The following is a 17,563-nucleotide window of genomic DNA, read 5'->3' on the forward strand; positions in this document are numbered from 1 at the left end:
ATAATATATCACAAATATAATAATCGATAAAACGTGTAGGTTATTATTTTGGTTGAGTACAAATTATGGTTTTAAATTGTAATATACATGAACATGATAATAGCTATAACTTCTAAATCAAACATTTTGAATCGTAGTTTTCTTTAGTTAGTCCAATATCGTTTATAATATAATGTAATAAATAAAATAGAAATACATAAAAATGAATGAAAGCATTAGTACGCAATGGCACTATGAGACATTTGAATCCACACGACGCAAATATAATTATTGTTCTTACATTATTTTATTAAAGCAGACATTGAAAATTGAGCTTTTATTAATTAAATTAAATTTGTTTTGTTACGCTTACTGTTATAATCTTGTCGATATTGTACTTTATCTATCGATGTATATTATGTTTTATTATTGTGACATTAAACATTTCCGTCCATACACTGTCTGAAGGCCATCCATTATTAATTACAAGTTCATTAGTTTTTCTCAGACGTTTTAAATCCCTGGCAGTAGAGTTATTCTAGAAATACAGAGAATTATAAAACAATCCAGCTGAATCCAATTAACAGACTGGATAGAATGTTTGTCCATCATCTTCATTTTTTTTTTTCTTATAAAATCCTTTCTATATAATTGGTTTTATGTGGTACACGATAATAATGGAAAAAAAGTGAAACATCAGGAGTCGAGCATGAATCACATTAGTTCGGCGCAAGTACGGTTCATGTGAATCTGACATTTGCTTTGTAACGATGTTTGTATTATATTAAATTGTTTAAACAATAATATACTTGAAATATTTCGTGCAATGTATGCGCTCTTCGACATATTGGTAGAAACCTTATGGTACGTGACAAAGTACAAAGGCCAATTGCAAATTTCAACGATAAGCCCCGCGTTTGTTCCGGGACCCTTTACACAAAGAAACACGGTGGTAGAAGGATTTCGAAAAAAAAACCGTGAAAATCCTACTCAAACGCATATATAGGTTTAGGTATTATTATATTACACTCGGAGCCTTTGACTGTATCAAACGAAATCAGTCGCACCTCAACCCGAAATCCGTTGGTACCTATAGCTGGTATATAATAGAATATAAACCGTATAATATTATGTGCCAACGCATGCATTTGAAATGTATATGGAATTAAATAAATCGCAGAGAAAATTATTGCTCAAATAGAGTTCCCCTTGACTCGTTCAATTTTTATTATTTTCAACGATCATGGAGATTAAAATAAAAATAATAACCAACCCATCGGCGACATAGGCTATTGGGTGGTTATTTTTACTATGTTTTTAACAATCAGGGAGTGTAGGCTTGGTATTAGAACACGTCTGTATATGTGGCGAGGATTAGTCACTAGAACCCGGGTTGTAACCCATCTGGGAGCTAATGGCACCAGTTGATGCTTGACTTCAGAACACGTTCTGTGACTGAAGCCAACCACCATGTCATACCATATCACACACTTAATAATTTTATGATATGTGATAATTGGTAGTCTTGTCACCTATGATTAGTGCAGCGACAAATAGTTTGAATAAGGAATTTATCTAGCAACACAATGATGAACACTGTGCCGTCATATTTGCCCGTCAATATATTGGGAAACTCCTTGTTCCGGTTGAAATGAAATTCAAATCTAATTTTTGAAAAATGTACGGACACCGCTGCGCACCTACAACAATGGTTGCCAGGTCATGGTTAACCGTATAAATAAATGGCTTCGTTGCGATTCAGACTCAGCCAATTGATTTTCAGTAACTGTGTTACGATAAAATATATATAGTCGACTGAATTTCAATCACTTGAAAATAAACAGCCACTAAACTCGACTCGCTCAATAGTCCGTCGTTCGTCACACCGGCGCGCACGCGCAACTGCACTCTAAAAAATTATCAGACAAAATTATTGGAGAAACACTGAATTTCCTAGTGAAAAACACAAATATATATATATATATATGTATATAATAAATATAAACCTGTTGTTGTCAGAGTTATCTACGATACTATAGTTATATGGTTACATGGTTCATAATTCGTTTCGTGACTTAAAAATAATTACAGTGTTTTATAGTGAATATTTTCACATAATTAATAATCGACCAAAACAATTTTCGATTTCAAAGTAATATCTAGATTTCTAGATTTAAAATTTGTCAATAGTTCCAAATTACGTATGGTATTTTTCCCTGCAGGTAAATCTTGAACAGCTGGGAACGCTGTTTACTAGGTATAGTGGAGCAATTTTAGACTCTGATTAAAAATATTCATAATTTAATAAATATTAAGTATATACTGGATAGATATTAGGTAAAGTGGTTTATACAATTTTTGTTTTCAGCTCCTTATAACTTTTAATTTTTCGTCTAATTAACGATAACGATTAATGAATGATGAATTATCATACATTTCTACATTTCTAAATTGGAATGTAGTTATTTTTTTTTTTTTTCAATAATATTTTAAATTTTTTAAATTGTATACGCTTGTTTTGCTAGCTTATACAATACAATTATAAATCCTTGGGCTCTACGTATAAATAACACATTAACGTACAATTATTGAGTTTTTTGAAATATGATGGTGGGTAACGGGCATGATTATGTGAATGCATTGACTATCTTGAAAAAAATTCCTCAATATACATATTTTATAATATTTATTAATTATTACAATAATATATGCTTACGCTGCCGTCATAAACAAAAACGCCGTAAGTCCCAAAAATAATAAAAATGAGTTAAAAACAAATGAATTATTGTAAAATTTAGCTTGTGTAGATGAATATGCCGTATGTCTATCATATTACTCTAAAAGTATAATACAATCAATAATCAAATAACTAAAACGCCGTAAATCGTAGAAAAATTCGTGGTTACTAGGTAAAAACGCCGCAAATACACTATTCTAAGCACTAACGCCCTAAGTATTGTTGAAGATACGCATTTTATCTTAGAACATAGAACAAATTATAATTGACGTTATTTTGGCTTAGTAACACGGACCGGTTTACGTGTCGCAAAACAAGTCGACTATCGGAACAATTTATCTATAATAAACTTATTCGATATTGGATATATATCATTTTATTTTTATTTTTAATTGACTGAAAAATAATATATTTGTTTTGTGAATTTAATATTAAAATGTATGAATAATTTGATCATATCAGAAATTGTAACTTACGAGTTATAGTATTCTTGCTTTTGAATAAAGTATCAAAAGTTTAAACCAATACTAATATACAACGTATAAATTAAAATATACTGTTAAAAATTAATTTAATAATATTTATTATTGTTTCATTGCACCCGTTGGATGAAACTACCTAGAAAAACATGTATCATATTTAAATAATTAGAATGTACAAAATTTTATGAAAATATAAAACACATCACAAAAACGCCTTTTTTTCAAAACCGTTCTTCGGTGACCTGCGGTGTTTTCACTTATGACGACAACGGCAGTATGCTAAGTGTAAATTAAATTGCCTTAAATACGCAAAAAATAAGTCATAATAAATTGCATAAAAATCGGATTTTCCATTTTAATTATAGAACTACAAATAGTTATTATTACAGTGATGTACCTAGTTATTAATTTTTTTTCTGATGAAATGTGACACTAGTGTTAATCATCCGAGAGTCTATGAGTTTTCCCAATTTTGTTTTATTAAATATTTTTTATGATGGCTCAACAATGTGTATTACAAAAAGCCAATTTTATTTCCTTGGGTTTTTCATTTTTTTACTTAATTGTATATTGCCGTTCTTCGTCAAACTTGAATTTTCATCAACCACAAATCTTAATTCAAAAGTTATCTTAAATAATATAAAGTTTCTTAGTTCCTTGAGAAAGACTTCCATAATTTTGTACACTGTGAAAACGCCAACTACGGAATATCATCAAACCAATTAAAATGTTTATTCGTTTAGTTGGTGCAAAATTATTCTGTAAATCATAAACATATATATTGGCTTTTTATATAATGTCCAACTGGTTATTTGAAAATAACAAATATTTAAGCTCGAACATAAAAACAGTTAAGGAAAAATAAAATCGTAAAAAGGTGTATCAATTATACAAGCTATAATCAATAATATTTCTAACCTGTACAGTGTACCTATGTCTGTACCAGTGTATGTATATTTTGATTTGTGGCTGAAATTTTACTTTCAATTATTGTTGAAGACAGAATAAATAATGCTCCAATAGTAAACAATTGGTTTCTACAGTGCAAACAAGTAAATAAAGATAATAGTTGCAAATAAAATAAGAGTTATAAGTCAAGGTTGTGGCTCCAAAATTTTCGTGATCCGTTTTCAACACTGATATTTTTAATTTCAGATCCAAGCCCAGACATACAAAAATCCTATCACAGTTATATCTAATCAGTTAGCTTTGAATATTGTGCGTCGTTATTGTAGACACTTATTTCAAACGTACAAAATATTTTTTTCAAATAACAAATATTGCGCTGTTTAGAGTAGGTTAGAAAAAAAATCAACTAGATGAATATCGTTCCCTGCATTATTGTTATTATTATTATTTTTTTTCTATAAATTAATAGTTCTTATATAATATTGAACATAATATCGAAGTGCATATAATAATATACCCATACTAACCTCCCGATAGTGTAAACTGCGGGGGAGTATTATTATTTTTTAATTTGATTTTCATCCAAATAATCAATGTAGGCGAAATTGCGATGAAAATATATTTTATTAATTTATTCATATAATACATAATAAATGTGCTGTGTGAAAATAATAAAACATTCCGACCACCGCATTATACTAGGTTTATACAGTAGACAGACTATAATAGCCGCGTGGTTTTTATGTAGGAAAACCATTCAGGTGCAGACAGCGATGGGCTGATAACGGAGAAAAACAATTATTGGGAGAGTAAAGTATAATAATATGAATAAATAGGATTTACCTAGTATAAATAATAATATAAAACACGAAGTTTGGGGGGGGGGGATTGGAAATCCTTATTATGATTATCATGTAATAACCCTGAAACATTTTTTGATTCCACCAACTACTTTACGTGCAAATTCCATAATCGAACATTAATGTAAAAAAAATCTCTATAAAATATTTATAGAATTTTTTTTTTTAAATTGAAAATTGCAGACTCGTAGACGGTTACATAATAACATGTGATATCATGGTTACGTATCATGTGCAGGTACATTATTATAAAACCAATCGGTAACTGTTTCAAACATACAAATACCTATTTCGAACCACCTCTATACAAAGCCAAGCGTAAGAATCGAAATAACCCCTTCGGCAAACATAATAGGAATAGAACAATAATTGTACAGTTACTATATATTATGCCCAGCAGCGGTGTACAATGTTTAATAAAATATGTGATTTTGATTAGAATTGAACACAATAATATTATAATGTTATAAATGTGGTACTAAAACCGAAAGGATGGGTGGGCGGCGTTTGAGTGTTGTACGCAATCTGGCCGATATAGGTATACGAACGCATAATAATAACGTCATAAACACCGATCGCTAATAATTATCGAAACTCATACGCAAACATTTGAACAAAATATTATATAACGCACGAAGTCATACACGTGTGCATTTATACGACGTGTGTGTGCGTAATAATTACACTTTACAATACGCATACAGTCATAGAGTATAATATTATTGTGTAACTCTCGCGGTAGGAGCCACAATTTCGATATCGTTGCACAGATGATAATAATTATATCATTAACAACCGGTAGGAAATCGTATCGAAAATAATATCCAGTTAATGTTCACCGAACGTGCGAAATTTATGGTCGCGTTGTCTGCGATGATGGCACATGCACGATTATCGCACCATAACAACCATTGTCGCGAGTCCGGCCTAACCGGAAGCGATTATAATATTATTCTAGGACCCGATCACACGCCTGAGCGGATGTGCCCGTCGTTCGACTATAAACAATAATCGTATGATCGCGAACCGTTGTCCGTCTCTATTTACGTCAGATCCAATAATAGGTAGGTTGGGGAATAAAAAATTATTTTTTCCGGTATTCGATTCGAGTTTTACCATACACCTATTAGTATACGGACTACGCTTTCCACACCGTCAGTCTATCGTTCATATGTTCGTCAAAATTGTGTGAGAGATATGCGGCGATAGACAGTTGGTGGCAGTAATGGATGAAATACGTCCATATTTTAATTACTCCGTGAAAATAATACAAGTTTTTTTTTACTATTATCTATTTTAGTTTTAGTGATTATAAGAAATAGATAATGTTTCTTGTTGAAATGTGAAATAAACTAAAGGAATTTTCTTCCATTCTTGCCCCTATAACAACCGCTATCGCTCTCACTGAATATCGGTCCTGGTTTTCTCTCTCTCTGAGCGCTGTACATATTATATTGATAGATCCATGAATCTTATATAGAAGGACGAGAATAATACGATTGATACAAACTACTATTATAGTAGTTGTAACCATGTGATGCAAGAAAAAAAATATTGAAAAAATGGAACTGTATCGAAACTCAAGTGTCCATGTGATATGATGTGCACACACATTAGCTAGGTATATACTAATGACATACAACAGTAAGTTGTAATGATAAAAAATATTGTACCTAATTTTTATTTTTTTAAATACTATAATACACTTGTATTTCTGTTTGCCTTTTTTTTTATTTTTACGTTTTTCTGCAAACACTGCTTTTAGACAACAAAAACGCCCTTAAAGTTGTACGAGGCCCGTCGTCGTTCTAATTGACTTTATGCAGTAGTCAATAAAGAGTAGTTATTCGGTATTATAGTGGCCGTAAATTCTGTAAAGAACATAAATTTGGTTATGAATAAAAAAAGAGTCAGCGTCGTTGACTCCTAAATGCACCTGGAGAAACAGAAACAGTAACAATAGATATTATTCGATAAGCGATAATGACGGTAAAATAATATTGAAATAATTTCGTTCCCGACAATAGCCTGCTCGTCTCTGAAAACCTTTTCAGTTTTAATTGTTACTATATTTTGTACTTCCCAGTGATGATTAAATAATGTGTAAATACACTAAAAACCTGTGTCTGATTGTAGAAATACAAATTCAATCGATGTATGTATATTGTTTGTTTTCTCGTTTGGATCACTGGGGGACTTAGAGTTGTAAATTAATGTTGATAAAGTTACTTACATTTTTTTTTTTTAAACTAACAAAAGAAGCGGTAATAGCCGGTATATAGCTATCGGACGAGAAGAGTATTGTTTATTGTTGAGACTCTAAATGCAAACTGTTTGATCTTTGACTGTTATTAACAGATTGGGAACGACCCCATAGTTTGGCACATAACAAACTGTTTTACATAAAATAATAATAAGTTCCAGGTTGGCGGGCGAAACGTAAAAACTATTTTATTTTCAGGACCGCCGATCGAATTGAACTTCGTGATCTGTGCGATAGGTCGGTAAGGCTCAGATTCTGACGAAACGGCCCGCGTTATGATAATTGATATTTAATGTTCTGTTATTCACTAAAAGCTTACCGTATTAACAGGATTATATAATATAATGATAAAAATAGTAATTATCATTGTTATTATTATTATTATTATTTTTACAGTCATGCGTGTGTTGTACGTTCCACGACTTTCGCCGGTTTGCTTTTATTGTTTTTGTAGGCGCACGAAAGTATTCTTCGGCCGACACGGCAGCAGCGTATTGCTGGAATAAAACCCACTACGCTCGCCAAAGTTCGTTATCTTTGAAAGCCACATTGCTGTTGTTATTGTCATTATTGTTATTATTATTATGTCACGTTATCGATAAACCAACTCGAAGAGCATTAACACGCGAGATAAAACAGCATAATAATAACAATTGAATATAAAAGAAATATAAAATTTCTTATGGGATAGACATACCCAAGCTGTATATAGTGATATTCACAGTTAACAATAATTATTGTTGACTCGACATTAAATTAGTTCAATACGTCACAGTAGAAAAGGCATTTTAACGTATTTTTTAATACACAATTTCGTTTGGTATCGAAATGGTTAGAACATTATACTTGTAGAAGTGCCTTGATAAATGTTTGCAAGTTGACATCTTTGAACAGTACAACTGTTAATTGGGGTTGTGGCAAAAAGCCTCACGGTGCACAGCAACGCTTTATTATTGATGTGAAAAGTGTTTCAGGCATGTATTTTTTATGCACTAAAACAATAATTAAGTGATTGTCGGATTTTCGATTTCAAGTCAAATCCGGAATCACAGTTGTAGTAAATACATTGTAATGATTGCTAAGAACACCGCTGAAATCGTTGAGATGGAACAGCATGTGAAAACGTAATAATTTTGCTGTCCTATATAGTTCTGATCAATAATCCGATAGACTATAATATCAATTATTAAAACAGACATAGGGAAGGTCTCGTCACCCACGACGTCCGTGTAGCAAAATTGACTAAGCACTGCGCCGTGTTAACCACCTGCGAACTCCATTGCCGACAACCGTTTTTAACTTTAAAACCACGATAATCGTAATAATATGATGTTGTCAATACCAGCATGGTTACCAAAACGTTTTTGCATCGTCCTCAGTTATAAAAAAAGAAAACGGTCCAAAGTGTCTGCTCACTGTAATAATTCCGGCGCGAAGGATAATGAAAAAGAAGCCAATTGGGTTGGTCCCGACGATACGTCATCGTTACTCAGTATAATATACGAGTAGTGTTACTCAGACCAGTAACTTAACTAAACCTTTAGTGACACGTGTGGTATCGCACCACGTTGTTGGGAAGTGATATTTTTCCGTTTAATAATAATACAATTTTTAATAGAATTTTATTGATTACCAAGTTCCATTATTATATATGAGAAATTACAAAACAGTTTTGTTTTTTTACGCTAGACTGAATTATAGACTCAAATAATTGTTAAATACAAAATAATTAATTTTCAATTTTTATGTAATGTACGAAAAATATATTGAAAATTATATTATTTTGACATTTTTGAGATTTCTTTATAATGACTAAAAATAGCATTACTCAAGGGAATGTCAAAAATTCACAAAAATAATTCATAGCATTTAATTAGTAAACTGGGGTGAATAATTACTCCGCTCATATTAACATATTTTAATAGGTACTAACTGTATGGCGTTTTTCTGAACTGGCTCTTTCTTCTCTCTGTAACTACTGTTCCTGTTCGATTATTTGTGGCTATCAATGAACTACTTCTTTAATATTACTACGTTATCGTTAAAAGTACAAGACGTGTATTAAACCGTTGTAGAACGAAACGATATTTTATTTTATTATATTTTACCAAAACTCTATTATTTAGTCCTCCCCGTAAAGCTGCAAGAGGTAACTGGATAAAGGCAAAGAGAATGAATAGCAATTTTTCAGAGGCTTCTCAGTTAATAACAACTAGACGTAAAAGTTCTCCTTATTTATTCCCGGACTTGTAAAATCGTATACAATACGAGTCACTGAAAATAATAAATATAGTACGTTTGCATTTTTATGTTCTTGTAACTCAGTGAGCACATTGCACACAATAGCGACGATAATTACCATCAAGTTAGGTACCCGCGAAAATGTATTAAAAAACACTTTATTTATAGTTTAAAATCGGGTCACGCGACGCATAACGCAGTTGAAAGCGTATGGATATACAAATTATACGATCCTGCTACGAAGTATAATTATTGTTATTATTAGTACGTAATATTACAGTAAACTAAAAAACGAAAATAATAACAATAATAATAATAATTTTAATAAATAAATGAAAAGGAAAGAAAAAAATCAGTATAATAATATTTTAAAGCACGAACATTTTCAATTAAGAACAAAATATTTCCTAAGGTATATTTGTCAGCAATACAAACCACTTCACACTCGGCCTGTCGTTTGACAATAAATATATAGTTTAATATATATATTTATATATACATTATACATACATACACAGGTATAATATAATAGGCACTCGTAGTAAGCATGTGGGGCGGAGAAAACGGTAACAAGAGCACATAAAATTTTAACTGTTAATTTATGAACCATAATAATTATATTATAATACAATATGTATACCTATTGTAAACGTATAATGAATTTTACAAAAGCGACGTAATTATTTTCTTAGCGCAGTATAAAGTATAATTACGTTTCGTATTAAGTGTGAGATGATTTGTTACACTGCCTAGCAGATAACTTTCATGTTTGAATCTCAAATTGCCTCCTGGCTAGATTGAATCGAGAAAATTGCTTGAATATAATAAACTGCGCCGAGATAATCAGCGCCTTGTTTCCTGCAACTATATACTTACGAACAATTTTTGATTTATTGTTCGCAGTGGGATCCGATACGAACTCAGAGTTCATTTTGTTATTAATATTTTGCACGAGACTTGAACGCTGAATTATAAGATTAGATAGGCGAGTACGGACAGGGCCTAGCAAGTTGATAAACACACAATAAAGTACTGCATTGTGTGACACTACTGGTTTCGCTTCACTCACTTTGGTGCAGTCCGCCGTCCGCAGAGAACTTGTATTATTAATTAATCCTCGTGTTTGAAAACACTAATTGTTAGTGGCGACCCGTCTGATTTAGGGAAATTAAATTAATTTTTTTAAATGAAAAAAAATGAAATAGTGAATTAAGTAACGCGTCGGTGATATTTCACAGAAATAATAATTGGTACCTATGTGACAAGATTAAACGAGAAATTGGCACGTAATTGAAAAACTATTAGTTTCACAGTGCTTAAAGTATTTGAAAAGTCACTGGAAAAGCGCCGGCTGCCAATATTCTCGACGGGCACTTATAAAAATGATTTATAATAGTATATTATAAATAATATTACATCGCTTCACGACGAGTTGATTCGGGGCACATTGAAATACATCTTCAAAGAGTTTCCGAAATAATTATTCAATGTGCCCCAATAATATCGTTTGCATTAATTACAACTATATTATGTATTGTAAATATTCATCGTCGCTTTAACAATCATTGTTGTTATTTAATATGCGTTTCGTGTTGTGTTTTGGAAATGCCAAAGTTCGGCGAACATCCCACGGATATACGGGTGCTTTCACGAACTGCTGCGGTCCTATCACTCCTTGATCGATATTAAAATCCTGTGTGTGACCTCTGAAGTGTATTATTGTTCATAGTTTGGCGGCACTCGAGTGTGGAAGCAAAGGAAAGCAAACAAACATTGACTCGACTCGGTTAAAGTTACTCTTTACGATGCGAACAGACGAACAAGAAAACTAATTTGGACTGCGGAACCCGATACGTATACATCGTTTCCTCAGAAATCGGGACTCCTTGGGAGCCGAAATTAATATAAGCTATCAACTGGAAAATATTTGAACCATGTGATATAATGAAATGATATTAAGAGTATATTAATATACATTTGAACACCTTCCATCGTCGGGTTGTTCGTTGTTTGTTTTTATTTCATCCGGAACAAACATGATAGTAATAATAATATAGTACGTTATACATTACATACTTCGAACTGGGTCTTGGAAACCCGGTCTGTTGATCACTGTCGAAACCCCATCGTCAATTTGTAAATTACTAGAAGCGTTGTATCGGCTTTGATTTGGCATGTTTAATTATTTTAATGGCATTTTGATAGTGTGCACCATTACTGTGTGTGTGTGGGTGTGTGTGTGTGTATAATGATGGAAAATCGTGCTCGGTATTTCATTGCGTTAGTTTTTTTAATTAAAAGCACGATATTTTAGAAAGTATTGTAGTGGTAAAAAAAGTTTCGGCGAAAAGATAAAATTGATCTTTCACTACATATAATAATATATATTATTGTAAAGCCGTATTCCACGAACGTCCCTGCACCAGCAGAAAAACTCGGAAAATTATCGGAATAATGGTTGCAATATCACAGTGGCGTAACATCATATTATAATAACGTACTAATTAAATACTGTGGTCATGTGCGATGGCGACGATTTATTTATGATATCGATTTTTCAAGTTAAGCAATACTCGTTTGATCAAATCAAATAAGTTGTACCTACGGTACAAACTGACAGTACGTTCAAATAATATAATAATTATTTTGTGATTAGCAGCGTTGGAAATCATAAATCGCTGTACAAACAATATTACAGCAGTATAAAAGGTATTTATGATGTTGTACTATCATGGTATTGTATGGAGCCCAGTGTTGGACGTTTGAAAGGAAAATACTAAGAAGGATTTGTGGACCATGCCACGACACACAATCGGAGGAATGGCTTAAAACACATAAAAAGAAACAGACTAGAATGGGCAGGTCATGAGAGGAGGAAATCTGAAGTCATGATAAAGACGGTTTTATAAAAGAATCCTAGAGGAAAAATACCGTTGGGAAGACCCCGATGCGATGGGAGGATTGTGTCAAAAAAGATTTAGCAGACTTCTTCTTGGATGAAGATTCGTATATATTGGTGCTAATCGCTACGAATGGAGGCGTTTACTTTTTGATGTGTGGTATAAAAGGCCATTCACAAAGAAAAAAAAATGTATTATTATTATTATTGCATGTAATCGTATCGTTACACAGAGCATACCTACATAGGTATTCAAATGTGTTGCTCTGTATAGTTTAGTTTTATTTATTACAAACAATATTCATTAAACAATATTATACTAGGTGACCTAGACTATCTACGTCTTTATTTGCTTTATGACTCGTCACGGTAGCGATGTCTATTGTCATAATCAAAATATATCACATAAGACACTGGAGTAACCGTTTAAAACGCTGTTTTTTCTATTGAATAAGTCATCCTTTATGATTACTTCAAGCCCTTACGCATAAAACAAAAACTAAAAATACACACTATTAAATATTAATAATACCAGTTACGTTATTTAAAAGCTCTCTTGTTCGTTCTACGGTGGTCACAACAAACCAACCACCAGAGTATACGGTGTGATTCACCAAACATGGTCACCCTCATTTGCCTCTTTTAGTAATTATATTAAGTTATTTAAATTCTTATGTTTTTAGTTTTTAAATATACTCAAAGACAATTTTTTTTTAATTCTTGATAGTTGATGTACTACTTAAAGGAGTATCCTGTAGTGACACAAACTTCTACTTTTCAAATGAGAGCCCCATTTATAAACACGAGGCATGGTGAATCATACAAATATAATCATTTTTAATATTTATTTAAGAAAAACATTTATACTCAGATGTCTACGCTAACTAAAAATTACCTACTTTAAATTAGCCTAGTTTTATTTACTGACTCAAATTCTAAATGTTTTTTTATGTATTGCGATGACAGATCTGTTTTCTACTTTTCTCAATTTAATTTGAAATTCCAGTGATAAATTTCAATTTATTTCCGAATGCGTCATATACATATATAATATTTTATATATTTAGGTATAACAAAGTACATCAAATTTGTTCTCCAAACCGACTTGAATAATGGAAAAATATTCATCGTCCTCCTTGTTTCCTGTTTCCGATCGGATGGTCGGCACTTCCGTTGGATAGTTTTTAATACTCTGACGAAGTCAGACTACAATACAGCTCTGAATTTATACTTAAAGTTATTTCGCGATATATCAGAACGAAATGTATTGCAATCGGCATTTTAAATATTAACGAAGTGAATAATAATTTGGCCATGAATGTAATTGGCAATAGGTCTCAAGCACACATTTTTTTCCAAGCATTTAAACTCAATACCAGTATTAGAAAAGTGTGAGATGTAGATGAACAAGCCTCTTGTCTACCAACTCAATTTTTCTGAACGAAAACGCAGCAGACCAAAAAAAAAAGGTGGTAACCATTTCCATTATACTACCAAATTAAAATATTTTGAGGGCGTAAGTAAATTCAATAAGAATAGTTTATGACATTATGTATCACTGATCAATTTTTAAAAAAATACGAAAAATAACTGAACGATAACGGAGCTGGAGAAGCTCCACACTGATATAACCTATATAGTATACGTATTATGTTTAAAATAATATAAGAATAAGGAGGACGCTCAATGACAAGACTTCGCATATCTTTCTAAGGGGCAATATATAGTTATTTATTTATGCAACCAACAATAAGATCAAGGAGACCTCACACGTATACATTAAAATCGTATGCAATGCAGTACGCACACGAAACTACAAAGCGATGATCATTCCTCGAAATAGGACGAAAACTCGGTTCGTGTTGAGCATACTTCTTATTTCTCATAGTATCATATTGAATATGGCACAGTAACTCAACCAGACATTCTGTAGAGAGTACCTATATAATATAATCACAACGCTTAATATTGTTGTAAAATACTATTATTACGATTTAAACTAATATCGAACACGATATAATTTATCACTGGGTTAATAAATACTCAAAATATGGCTCGGGATACAGCCGACCCAATACCAGCTGGTTGCGACACTACGTCTGCAGATGTACGCGACTGGCACGATTTACGGCACGCCTGTTACGTATATATATATTGTGTGTACAAACCACATGATGTATTATATAATAATATATTGACCCATCGGAGTCGTATAGTGCCAATTCTTTTATGTATAGGCATCTATTTATAATATGCCAGGTATATACTAGGTATGTGGTACCGCCTCCCGTTGCAGAGTCTCTGGAAAAAAAATATACGTTTTTCCGTTGACCTCGCGTTGGTATTCGAATATGTCTGTTTAAACGAACTACAGCCCGCAGGCACTGTTAAAATAATATATTATAAACGCGTATATGTTATACGGTGGCCTTGAGCTGAAAAACCTTTGTGTGTATTAAAGCCGGACTCACGGCACCGTCTGGGGCGGCGGGGTAAAAAACGGCCTTGTTGGCGTCATAGGGTGGCAGCGGCGGTGGCAGAAAAGGTCCGGTTGACGGACGGTTTTCGAGGGGGCGTGCGAGAGAGGTTTTTGGGCGTCGACGTACGGTGCATGTATATAATATGTGCATTGTACGTACGGGGAAATAATTTTTAAAACTCTAATGTTCGAGCAGTGTATAATAATATATATATATATATATTATGAGCATATAATCGCCACGGTACTTTTTTTCCCCGGTTTTCGGAGAAACGTCGGATGGGTGTGTGGGTGCGCAGACAGATGGGGGAAAAAAATCAACATTTACAATCGAGCGTCTGTTTCGGCTCGGTGGGCGGACTGCGCGTCGTGTACACATAAAAGCTCCACGAGGCGTATTCTTCTCATAGCGGGCGAGTGCGAGCGTTAATTCCGAAAAGAAGAGTAAAGAGTCGTGTACGGTAAAACACCGCGTGGGCGTGATCCGAAAACGATAATTCGTATTCGCCCCCCCGCACACGCCGACCCAAGCCAAAAAGCATCCGCTGTAGCAGTCAACGAGAGCGCAAGTGCACATCACATAGTCGGACACGACTACCGGATAGGTTACACACACACCGACACGCACATATCTAACCGGAACGTTACCGCGGTACAGGTTTATACTCTCACAACAGAGACGTCCTGCACACAACTCGTGGTTGACGGCCAAACCACGTAGAATGCACGTCTAGGCCCGGCCCATGTTTTCCTGCACGCACTAAATTACACGCCTCTACAAGGTGATCCATTAAGACGTATATGTCTACACTCTAATTATTTCGAATTTTCCGAAAAAAAATGTCATTACTTACATTTTTAAGATTTTTTTTTTACTTGATATCCTATCATTGTACATAAAAAAAAAACATTTTTGAATAAAAATTATAGTTGTTACAATTTTTAGGATTTTTACTTTTTTGAATAATAAAACATCCATTTCATACTTTTAAAAGTAGTGAGTACAACTAAGTAGTAGTAATAAGCTTCGATACAGAAAACTCTAATCTCAAAGTATCGATAGTAGGTACTATAAATATTTTAAGTTTATCAGAGCAGAGTGGTACCTACGAAGCGGACAGTCCTCAAAATATCGGTCAAAATTACTTCTTACGCTACAATTATATTTAATCGTACCTACGCAAATATAATACTAAGTCATAAGTATTTATTTTAACTCAAAGCTCCACTTCAAATCTCTACAGAATTAGCTGCGACACTCGGGCGAGACAACAATATTATAATGTACTCGATTATTACTCGATCCGCAGTATTATTATAAATTAAAATACGTAAATATTAAAAAAAAAGTTTTTCAGGCTTTCTGTGGAGAGCCTTATTATTCATAACGTTCGGCACGCGGTCGCCGTCGAGGGACAACGATTATAGACAATATTAGACTGTCTAGACGAGCTTGCCGAGCGCTCGCACGCGCTTTACGTCCAACTACCTATATAATACTTCTATATTATTATTATTATAATAATACCTACTCTTTTAATATATTTCGATATATATTTCAGACGAGGACAACATATTATTATTTGTGCTCGTGTCCTCGCGCTACCGCGCAAAACCACGTAATAATAATATGATATACGAGCAGCAGTCTGTTGTGGTAGTTGTTCTCGAACCGGATAATGCTGTGGCGGGTCGAGGAGACTCGTGACGGAGACGACGAAAATAGTGTCGGAAATGCTCTCACATTATAATATATACGCTCACATTTCAATAAGAATACTCGCACGTCCATCGAGCAAATTGCTTTCCTATATATTAAAGTAGGTATTCCGATCTGAGCGAGCACCTGCCGTCCCGCCGCGGTTCGATTGACAGGTATTGATTTATGCACACGCCTTTTATTATTATTATTATTATTATTATTATTACCTACTCTCATCCGTACGCACGTTTTTATTTCATATAGTAGGTAAAGGTATTTGGTATAGGGTATACATCGGAAACGAGTAAATTATTATTATTATTTTTAGGTTTCCCGCGAATAAAGCGTTGTTGGCACAAATGCGATTAAAAATAATATATCTTATGGACGTTGCAGAAATGCATTTTTAATGCGAAAAAGGTCACTGCGCTCGGCAATAAAAATCTCTGAGCTGTCCCCCCGATACACTTTCCCCTTTCACTTTTCGTCCCGAACTAACCTACATTATTATTATACTGCACATACACGCACATAATGTATTGTCAGTGATGTTGTTATTATACAATTTTTTTTTCATTATTATTATTATTTACGGGAAACATCAATTTCGTATACATATACATTTTAAACATCGGTGGCGGATAGTGATTAATTTTTAGTGTCCCCTAGCTGCGGGTGGTCACGTCGTCGTCGAAGGGGGTAAAAGGTCACATCCGTCCATGTACGTATAAGAAAGGCAGAAGTTAGTCAACGAGTAGTGGTGGCTCTTCTCTTGGGATTATCACCGTCGTTAAATGAAAATAATTATTATTTCACTGTAGAGTCGTGAGCGATAATAATTATTATTTCACACGATCGTGTGTGTAGGCGGTCCACGAGAAGGCAATGTTATTATATATAACAGTATATAATATTACAGAAAAACGGTTTTTTTTTCATGAAATTAAAAAACCCTCATTATAATAGTCAACTGCTTACGGAATTACAAAATATTAATTATAAGTTCGCGTTT

The sequence above is a fragment of the Myzus persicae genome, unplaced genomic scaffold (assembly GCF_001856785.1).
Source record: "Myzus persicae strain clone G006 unplaced genomic scaffold, MPER_G0061.0, whole genome shotgun sequence".
Taxonomy (NCBI): Eukaryota; Metazoa; Arthropoda; class Insecta; order Hemiptera; family Aphididae; genus Myzus; species Myzus persicae.